General features: G+C 28.2%; 1 long non-coding RNA gene across 1 annotated transcript; it reads left to right on the top strand.

Moving 5' to 3' along the window:
• Positions 1 to 2,912: 2,912 nt before the first annotated feature.
• LOC136079944 (uncharacterized) lies at positions 2,913 to 11,467 on the top strand. The gene is made up of 3 exons (XR_010638332.1): positions 2,913 to 3,302; positions 10,698 to 10,784; positions 10,868 to 11,467. It is a non-coding gene; the product is annotated as an uncharacterized LOC136079944 (long non-coding RNA).
• The last annotated feature ends 693 nt before the right edge of the window (positions 11,468 to 12,160 follow it).

The raw sequence follows: 12,160 nt of genomic DNA, 5'->3' as shown, positions 1-12,160 counted from the left end.
AACTCTACGTTTCTGCAAACGCAAAGAAAATAAATTGCTTTAACTGATAAAATGAGTAAAATAATGACAAATTTTAATATAGTATTATTTATATTAAAAATACACACTTAAAAATACTACTCAAATATAATAATTGTAAATAGATACTGAAAAGAAGACCATATCGTTTATGTTTTTTATTCGACAGGTCTGTTACCTGAGAATGGCTGTTAAAAAGTAACGCGGTAACGTAACTTTACCGCGTTACTTTTTCAACAGTACAAAATGTACTCAGGGTAAACGTTTACTCTGAGTACATTTTTGATGATCTACTTTTTACTTTTACTTGAGTAAACTCTTTGACCTGTAACGATTTTACTCAGAAAACTGCTAGAAAAAAGTACTATTACCTTTTAGTAAATTTGGATTTTTGTTTTTTATTTTTCAGGTGGCAACATTTTATTTTTACATTTGAACTACTTATATCACGATGTTGAAACAACGAAATACTTGAATGAAGACTGCTCAGTTGACGAAATTGGATTTACAACAGTGCTATTAACTGCACTAACAAATAATACTTTTCAAATTTTAGTATTATAACTAAAAAAATAATTACTAATATAATTGATGAAAATGATGGCATTAGATAAAAATAGATAAGTTGTGAATTAAATTACGTAAATTTTTCCAGTAGGGAGTGTTGTTTCTCTTCGTTTTATAAAAAAGTGAAAAAATGAAAATAAACTGATGTCCCACTTCTTCCCTATCATGTGTGTAATTTTATTGTGGAAACCTCAAGAACATTTTTGTGAAATATTATGTTGTTTACGCTTTTAATAATTTTTAAATAATAATTTCTTGTACTTGAGTGAAATTTCACACAAGTAACAGTATTTTTACTTGACTACAAAATTTTATTACTTTTTCCACCTTCGCTTACCTCTGGTAAGTTCCACCTCCACTTGCCTCTGGTTATTTGACCACCTCTGGTCAAATAAGCTTTGCAGAAAAAAAGTTTTCACTCATTTTTAATAAATTTATGTTTATCGATAAATTCTAAATTTTATTCAATAATCTCTATAAGCATTCAAAAATTATGACTATATCAAGTTTGAACTAAATTTGAAGGAGTTACATACTTTATAAGGGAGTTACACACTTTATAAGGGAGTTACACACTTTATAAGGGAGTTACACACTTTATAAGGGAGTTACACACTTTATAAGGTCGTAATTTTTGAACGCTAAGAGATTATTGAATGAAATTTAGAATTTATCGATGAATATAAATTTATTTGAGAATAGTTACAAAAATATTTTAAGAACATTTTTCATCACAGACTAGGAAGTTACAATCAAAGGCTCCATTTATCGCAATTTTTTGCAAAGTATCCTCATTTGACATAAGTAAAATCATATAAATGTTTGAAGTTTGAATATATATATGTGTGTGTGTGTGTGTGTGTGTGTGTGTGTGTGTGTGTGTGCGTGTGTGTATGTGTGTGCGTGTGTGTGTGTGTATGTGTGACACAGAGGGGGTGACAATGAATATAAAAATAATGAATATAAAGTAAAATTTGTCAGAATTTCTTTTCTAAAGTATCTTTTTTTTTTAGAAAATTCTAGATATAGAGGACTTTTTTTAGTTTCACCTTTTATCTGTTAGTCTAGAGGGGTGATACCAAAAGTTTACTGGGTGATATCAACCTCAGCAACGCTATTGCTTCAAACGGACTACAATACTTTTTTTTATTCTTATTGCAAATGAATGGTGGGAACCTAGAATTTCTGTTTGTATTTATCTACAGAATAATAAATCTCTAATGTTTATTTATATTTTCCCATAAAGTACAAACAGGTTGCGGTAATATGTTTTGTATCATGTATGCCAGTCTTTACCCGTGTTCAGCATAGGCAGCAGCTGCAGGGCCAGAGCGTTTTGAGAGGCCAGCCAGCAAGGTTTCAATTTTTTTTAACTAATTAAAGAAGGTTTTAAATAAACTATTAAAATATAAAAAATTTATTCTATTTATTAAATTTATTCTGTTCTTATATTTTGAATTTTTTTTTTATTAAAAAAAAAAAAAAAGCAAGTATTTTGAACAAAGTAATTTGTAAATTGTAAAGTAATTTATATAAAAAGAAAGTTCGTCTGCTGCATTTTTGACACTAGGGATAACAAAACATTTGTTATTAGCATGTAGGGCAATTCGGGGCAGCGTGTAACGGGGAAGATTAAACAAGTTTCATTAATGCCCTCTGAAGATAGTTAAAATTGTTGTCCATGATTCTTATAAAGTATTTTGTTTATGGTTTAATTGCTAACCTAAACATTTCGGAAAGTAACTTAAATAAAAACTATCTATTCTTTACAAATGTCAATATTTTGTTTTACCCTACTGAAGTGTTTTAAATATATGTCATATACATAGAATCATTAAGAAAAATCGATGAGAAAAACCGATAAGAAAAAAATCTGATTTCTCTTTCTTAACACATTTACTTGTTTGTTTTATGGTCTAATGCGGTAGTATTTATTGGCCTACATAAAAAAAAAATCAATTTGAAAAACATATTTTAATTTTTTTTTTTTTTTTCCTGAGGAGGATGGCGTTATTTTTCTCGTGGGCCGGGATGGCCCAAAGACGGGCCTGCAATCACGACTCCATTATTTTTCCCAAAGGTCTCTGCATTAAAATTTTGAAGAGCTTCTAATATTTGGATTGCTTCTTAAAATAAACTTTTACAAATTAATATTATTTCAATAGAAGTCGTTCTATAATGGCAGGTTTTCAATACTCTTTTTTTTGACGTATAAACGAAACGTGCAAAGAAAATGAGAATCAAAATGTTTTCCGTAATCCGTGTGATATTTTACCTCGCTTATTTAAAAAAATTCTCGTTACATCAATTTATGGATTAACACTTTTCTTTCAACTTTAACTTTACAAATTTAGACGATACGACAGCTTTTTCAGTTCGTGCATCGAATATTTTTCATCGTCCAAACGATTTATGAAAGAATAACTTATCAGTAATCCAATGGCTTTATCGTTTAATTGTGCTTTGTTTATTTTCATATGCTTTAAGATTTGGATTTTAAATTGTATACAAAACAAAGTTTGTTGTCAACATTGTCAAAAATATACAAAGTCTTATCATTTTTATAATAGTTGTGAATTTTTTCAACAATCACTTCTATATTAAAAGAATTGCCTTATGAATCTTGAACAATGAATTCTAATAATTTCTAAAGATTATCCATTGAAGGTTGTAACTTTCCAAATGCTGGATCTATCCAAACAAAATTTTCATAAAAGGTATGACATATTTCACAATATTTTCTTGGGATTTGTGTCTTTCTGACACCACACATTCAAATCAATACTAAAGTTGAATTTTTTTTTTTATCTTGTAGTCCAATAAAATATTGGTGAGTTTTAGAACCTAAGTTTGTTTTTTAGGTTCATTTTCGCATAAAAATAAAATTTCAGAAAAAGGTTGGACAACAAATATTGAATTTATATTTAGCTTATAAGCTCTTTAATACTTTATAAAATAATTAATTCTGTTATATATATATATATATATATATATATATATATATATATATATACACACAGCCCTCTGAATTAGGGTTGGCATTCGGCAATGTCCACCTAACTGCCGACATTAAAGTGTTTGAGGTCGGCAAAAAATTGCCAACCTCATTTCTATGTTTTATGGTAAAACTTTGGTGTTTTTTTTTTTTTTTTTTATTGTAATTCACCTTCCAAGGCCAAGAAGGCCACTACAGATGAGGAGGCTACTTGTGGTTTTAACCCTCTTCCAACTCTATAACTCCGAAACACGAACTCTGAAAAAGGAAAGGTTTATACCAGAATACCACAATATAATACCAAAAGAACATGAAGAACTATGGAAAGAATTATTGGTTAGCAATGAGTATGTATCAGGAAATGAAACAATCAACAATGAAGATGCACAACAAAACTCACAAAATGTTACTACATTGACTGAAAGGGATGAAGAGGCAAACATTAGCTGTACTACTAGACAAACAGTTGATAAAAGTCAACACACCATTACAGAACACCACAAGATCTGAAAAGAATGTTTATAAATAATTGTAATTGTCAATAATTTGAAATAAATATATTAATTCGAGTAGTGATTTGTGTTTTCAGAACCATCACACACAAGAAAGTACTACCTCTACCACATCATCTACACAGGCCCAGAGAATAATACCCCTTGGTTCAACTTTCTTACAAACACAATCAAATATATACCAGTACTACAGGCCACTCATGTCAAGTGCAAATATGCCGACGGTAGACCAGACACAGAATTTGATGGAAAATTCCACACACATGGCATGCTGGCAATAACAACCAATAGTAAGTCCCTCGACACTATCCATAAGTCCCTATGCAGATCTTTATTTAGAGAATGAAAATTTAAATGTCCAGGGTGTCACCAAATATACAGACAAAGATATGGCGTGCAATGTAAAAAGTGCAGTTTTAAAATTAAACTCAAACATCTTAACAGCTATAAATACTACAAAAACCTCAATATCTACATTAAACAAATTATTTAAAGTTTTATCGATGAAACTAATAACAGAATGCATAGATAATAACAATATAACAAAAAAAGTATACAGTAAAGAAGATTACAAAAACTATATTATTGACCAAGACATAATTATCAATAAATATGGCAACACCACTGAAAAGAATATATAATGAAGAAGAATTATTATTAGCAAGCTGTGGGGATGAGTTATAATATTTATTAAATAAAAACAAACAGAATAATATTCAAACAAATGTAAATTTATTAAAATACAAGAAATACATTTAATAAGGCTTATGTTTTTTTTTTTTTTAATTAGCTCTTTATCTTCATCAGCAGGAACGATATTCAAAAACGTTGTAGTATATTTAGGAATAAACATTATAATACCACCATTGTAAATTGACAATTTGCGATTATTAGTTAAAAAAGGATCAGTCATTGTAGTTTTATGATGCAAAACATCTTTTCCAAAATATATTTGAGATTGTGTTATTCTATTCTTCGTATCAGGTGTAAGCAAAGGCTTCTTGTAATTCCATTCTTTACCACAACCTTCAATAGTAAAATTATAACATAAACAAAATTTTTTAACAGTATTACCAATATAAGCAGGATCAAAACATAAAAATAAAGGCTTCATAGGTTTGTTCCCTTGAAAAGGTGAAATCCAAGGTAAGTAAATATATTGAGTATTCTCCCAATTAATCAACTTTGTCCCAGATGCAACTTCATAATCAAATTGATCTTTAAACTTACTACCATCAAATTCATGAAAAGATGTAGGCATACAATGAATATCGAAACAATTTTCATAAAAAATAAGGGAAATCATCAAAATATTTTTGAGCTGTATCTTCTAAAGTAGACGCTACAGATCTAACAATAGGCACAATAGTACCAGCATTATATGATGTACCGTCTAATGCTTTAAAACCACAATCAAATACAGTTGAATATTTAGTATCTTTATTTGTTGATTCAGAAACAGTATGTTGTTCCCATAATCGATTCAAACCTTCACCAGGGCATGTCATCCACCCATCAGCATAATTGAATTGTGGAGCATTAATAATATTCCAATGTTCTGAAATGTTTCGTTTGGTTGATCAGAATTAACCCACACACCGTTTTTAGCAACAGCAGTAGCAGGTTTAGAAGAAATAAAAGTAGATACTTAGTAAGGATCATAAAATAAATGATTAATATGCGTACGTAAGCCAACATCATTAACCCAACTACCACTAAAAACAGTCTGTTCAGCAACATTCTTTTTAATAAAACAAGGATCACAAGTATTTATAACGTTTTCATAACGAGTACCATCTCCATTAAAATATACAGCATCTTCTAATAATACAACAGTAGGTATAGGAGAAGGAATTTTCTTTTTAGAATTTTCTTGTAAAGCAACCATAAGTGTACAATCACTACTATCAGCAAAAGGATAATATCAATTTAGTATAGTTTGATTACCATCTACATTAAATACATGCATACCAATATTAGCCATCTCCAAAGGAACAGCTTGAACACTTGTACCTTTCAGCTGATACTCTACTCTAACAGCAAATATCTGTCAACTAATAGATTTTGGTACAAAATATAACAAATGACTAAGAGGTAAAAATTTATCTCTACTTAACATAATAGTAGGAAATTCTGCAGGTAAATAATAAATATTAGGAATAGTAGACTCTGAAAGTTCAAGTCCAATATAAAATTCTTCAGACGTTGTATGCTCTTCAAAATATGTTTGATTATGTTGAAAACCAGGAAGAGGCACAGTCTGGTGCGGCTGGGGGCTCTGTGTTTTGAGGTTGTTCTGCCATGTATATGACTACCACTCAGATGCCAAACGTTTTTTCTTTTTGGATGCAATTTTTTCCAAGTTGACTTCACCAATTACTGAAAAGGCATCAACTTGAGGTTCAATACGTTTCGCAAGCTCTTCTTGCTTAGGTCTAGATCTAGAAGTATTACCAGTAGATTGATAAGCAATATCTTAAAAATAACGTAACAATGTAGGACGTCTGAGTGATAATTGCTGCGCTAAATCAGCAGCTTTATAAGCTGGTATGTCTTTAGGATTATATTCGACAGATGAGTTTGAGAGACAGATTTAGTTGCAAAACCTCGTATTTAATACGAGGTTTTGCAACTAAAGGCTGTTTCTCCCACTCAACTAACTTTTCTTTATCATAAAAATCAGCATCTGTTCTCCAGTCAGTCTCAGGATCGAATGAAGAGAGAGATGAAGTTTCTGAAAATTAGTAGACTCAGTAGACTTGGGCGATGGGGCGCTTGAAGAATCAAAAGATGTAGAAGAAACAGAATCAGGGAATAAATCATCCATATCATAACTACCTTTAGATCTACCCATTAATTCCATATTCAATTCATCCCAACGCCTTTGAGTATTAGTAAATAAATGCTTAGGACCATACAAAGAATATTTATATTGTTATACAAAGAATATTTATATTGACTCATATTTTTTACAACACTAGGAACATGAGGAATCACTTTAGCAACATTAACAATAGCTTTACCAGCATTAATAATAGGTTCAGGTTCAAATGCACTAACTGCTCCCATAGCAACAGATTCAGCAATACAAGCAGTCTTAGCGTCTTTAAAATTCTTTTCATTTATGCCAAATATTTTATTATCCCAGCCAGGAGCAACTTTAAGAGTAGCATATTGTTTATTACTAAATTCTTGATGATTCCTATGAATAGGTCCGTCAATAGGAATGTCTGCATTGAAAAACCCCTGCCATGACATTACATTGACAGATTGTTAATAAATCACAAGCAAATAAATTATGAGCTACACATTCGTTGTACAATGAAAAGCATGCGCTGTAGCCACACCAATTTGCAGTGTGGGCTGTGTAGAGAAGCGCGTTGAGTAAAAGTATTAACATAATGACAATAAACACACCATTACATCTCATTTTATAAACCTAATAATAAGAATCTTTTATAAATATAGAAATTGTCCAAGCGACCTGATTTCATATGTTATTATATCTATGAGATATTATATTTACATTTTATATATATATATATATATATATATATATATATATATATATATATATATATATATATATATATATATATATATATATACTATATATATATATATATATATATATATATATATATATATATATATATATATATATATATATATATATATATACATATATATACATATATATATATATATATACATATATATATATATATATATATATATATATATATATATATATATATATATATATATATATATATATATATATATATGTATATATATATATATTATACAGCCCACTACCCATAGCCAGATCTGGCTGATTTTATATCTATATTATACTAGCCCACTATTACATAAATACACTAAAAATTGTAAATTATAATTAATTTACAATTTTTAGTGTATAGCCAGATCTGGTGTTTTTATAATCTATATTATTATAATTAATTATAATAATATATATTATAAAAACACCAGATCTGGCTATGGGTAGTGGGCAGTACCCCTCCTCCCCCTCTTTTATATATATTCTTGTATATACAAAATGACATTTTTTTAATTAAAAAAAATAGTATTTTTCAGTGTTAATTTGTCAAAAGAACTTCATTAATAAGTATTTTAATGTTTTTGCACTATCGAAGTATATATATGTATGTATACTTTGATACTGGTTTTATATATATATATATATATATATATATATATATATATATATATATATATATATATATATATATATATATATATATATATACATATATATATATATATATAACCAGTTCAGTTTTACTACAGTTGAGAGAATTATTTGAACTAGATTCTGAAACTAAAAGACTGAACCAGATTGGCATGATTATAATATGTTTGTTAAATTTTCTTTTATATAGAAACTATTTACATGTAAATAAATAAATATCCACATATTACTGACAAAATAAAAAATTTTAAAAATAAAATTTTATGAAGGAATTAAAAATTAAAAAATTAAAAAATAAAATTTTATGGAGAAATTGCCTTTAAAATAAAAGTAGGATATTATTGGCTTCCAAGCAGAGATTTAAAGTAATTAAAATTCAAAAGTGCTTTTTGTTTAATAAAAATCTTCATGCAAGAGAGCAAATGATCGTATATCTATTTAAAAGTTAAATTTAGGTGATGTATTTATGACCCCTAATAAAAACCTCAGACAAAAGCATTCTTTACTTTTAAGAATGTAAGCAATCATGATAGGCTTAATTTGAGCCCTGCCAGAATGATCGATTGTCATTATACTAAAGAATATTTTTGATTTACATTGACAATAATGATGGTCTAAACTATGATTAAGTTGATCCAACATTTGTTACACCTGTTATGACTGGAGGAACAACAAAAAGACATTTGTTTTTCACAACAATAATGAAGGATATTCACATCAAACCTTAACGAGTGACCATCTTTTAATACCACCACAGGTCTCTCAACATTTTTCTTTGTTGACGTACTATAGAAGACTTTATAGAAACTTAATAGAAAATTGTGATCTTGTACTCAGTTTCTGTAGTTGATATAAGCAAATTTGGAATCATTTCTACTGTGGATTTTGGTGCCATTTTGGTAGTTATTCTTTTTCCTGATAATATTACATGTGAATAACTACTTCCCCAGCACAAGACACTAGGTGAGTAGTACTACAATCTCTGCTCTTGTGGATCATTTAATGCAAATGTCACTTTTTCCAGAAAACACTAACCCACTTGCACTTCTGTCAACACTGGGAAGTTTCATAATGATTAAACATGCGTTTAGTATCTATTATACCGTACTACACTCTTTCTGAAATTTTTTTTGCTGTTCTTCATTAAATCTGTTATTTTAAGTTCTTTGGTTTGCTCATTTGAATAGTTTTCACTCATGGCTCTAGTGCAGTTTAAAGCATGTTTCATAGAAAATCTCCCTTGTTCTCATGTCTCTGTGTTAGACTGGGGTGCTTTGCCATGAATCTTTACCAGAAAGAACATGATAGTTTATTTGTGAGTATTGCTCTTACTGCATTAGGTGACAGCTTGCAGTATAAACAATGATTTTAAGTTTTTATAAGGACATGTACGATACTGTACATTGCAAAAATAGTTGTAAAAATACTTTAACTTGTATACTTGTAAAAAAATAACTGTAATAACAAGATAATAATTTAAAATAAATTTTTTTAATTCTTTAAAAATTCTTACCTGCATTTTAAGGTACAAAAAAGCTACATTATAAAATACAGCTGAAAATCTGAAAGTCATTTATACAATCTATTTACATGAATTTAACAAAGAACAATTAAGAAATTATCACACAAAATTTCAATAGAAACAAAAAAATTGTTCTAAAATTATTGCCATAAAAAATATTTTAAGTTCACAAGGTAAAAAACGTTTTATTTTGTTGCTGGTTTATTAAAGATTGTAAGTGCAACACCTATCCTAAGGGAATTGACTATTAGGTATGTTCAAATTCTGAAGATTTCAGCAATTGTAGCAAAATTGTAACAAAAAATTTATGGTTCAAAAAAATCACCTTTATTTTAAGAAATAAGCATATGTACAAAAGTATTAGTTAAGAGATAAGTAAGATAGATAAAAGAGATAAGTAAGATAGATAAAAGAGATAAGTAAGATAGATAAAAGAGATAAGTATATATACCTGTCTCTCTATTTACTTGCGAATATTACAGAAAAAAAGATTTGGAAAAATTTAACATAATTTTAAGTTCAAAATCCATTTGTGTTTATTTTTTGAGAAATAATTTAATGAGTTTGTACTAAAAATACAGCTAATTTTGTGATCCAGTCTTTACCTGTTGATAAAGGATTTGCTATTTTACAATTATTTCATAATAAATGTTCATTTTGATTAAAATTTAGTCTTTTTTTGGCATAAACAATATATTGTCTATTTTCTTTATATTTTCAGATAAATTTTTGCAATTTTAAAATGCTTATCTTATTACAATAGCTTTGTTATAATATCTTATCTAATGGCAAGATACGTAAATGCTAAATGTTTATGTAAATACAAGTGATGTTTTGTTAAATATCAAATATCAATTTTTTGTTTAGCTCTGTTAAAATACGTTATTCTGTCAGCATTTTCTGAAGACAATATTTTGAAAAAAGCTACTGTTCAATTACACTAATATAAGCGAGGTAAATAAAAAAAGCAACATTGTTTATTGGTCGCCTTATTTATTTTAAATTATTTTAATTCTGTTTTATTGTATTTTTTTTAGTTCATTCAACTGAAACAGGTTAGTGGCAATACACCAGCATAAATTATAAACAAGGCTTTAGATGAGACAAGTTAAAGTAGGTCTCAGCTAAATTTAGCAAGGTGGGAAAAACGGAAAATGACGGTTTAAGACTACTTACTTGTACAAGGCTGTACCCAGCGGACGCACGACCTCAATTCAATGTTGGATTAACGTTAATCTAACGTTGGATTGGCGTTGTGTGCCCAATTAGTACTTGGTAATCGTCACTTTTAAAACAAAAAGATAATGTATATATGAGATTTTGTTTGGAATTATGAGTATATTATGTTTAATTTAATTAATTTTCAAAAAAGTTTTTGTTTTTTAACAGTTGAAACATAATAACGTCAAATCGATGATAATCTAAATTATAAACTTAGTTTAAGCTTTTTTACTTAGTAGGTTGCTCTGACTACAGAAACACTACCTAAATAAAATGTTGATCGATTAATAGGAGACCATTTAAAGAGAGCTCTCAGGGCTGGAAAAAAAAATCCAAAAAACATTCATCTTTATAAATCTCATTAACATTAAATATGTTTTAAATTATTATTATTATTATTTTGAATTTATATTGCCTTTGTCATATTATTTAATTAAAATAATAAACATGTCATTTTTAATTTAAATAATAAACGTCTTTTTTGTTAAAATTTAATAAATTTTACGAATAAAACGTTGATTGATTACAAATTTTACTTAGAAGATATTTATCCTACGTATAAAACTAAAATTCAATCCATATGTAACGGTTTGACATTTTCAAACCATTACTTTTGAAACCAATATTTCTTATTTACTTTTTTAAAACTCATAACGAATTTTAAAAAAGTAGGAAATAATGGGTTGAAAATAAATGGCCTGATACCGTTAAACCGTTACATTTAGGTGGAAATAAATGCATCCAATGCGCGTCCAAAAACCGTTTTTTGAAAGTTTATTAAAACCGTCCCGCCTCCAAGGCTGAAAAAGCACCTAAATCAAACGTTTCCAATAAACGCCTAAAAAACGTTTTCTGAACGTTTAATAAAACCGCCAATCACCATTCCTTTAGACTTACAAAGTACCTAAAATAAATATCTTAAACCTAAAAGTTTTTCAAAAAAAGTAAGAACTTTAATTCTGGTAAACCTGCTCCTCTTATGATTGAAGTTGATTCAATATCTATTAGAAACGACGTTATAGCATCGAATAAACAATTAGCATCGAGCAATTTTAAAGATATATTTATACGCCCTGACCGCACAGCAGTAGAACAAAGTGAGTTCAATA

The sequence above is a fragment of the Hydra vulgaris genome, chromosome 05 (assembly GCF_038396675.1).
Source record: "Hydra vulgaris chromosome 05, alternate assembly HydraT2T_AEP".
Taxonomy (NCBI): Eukaryota; Metazoa; Cnidaria; class Hydrozoa; order Anthoathecata; family Hydridae; genus Hydra; species Hydra vulgaris.
This window is presented reverse-complemented; position numbering and strand designations above follow the sequence as displayed.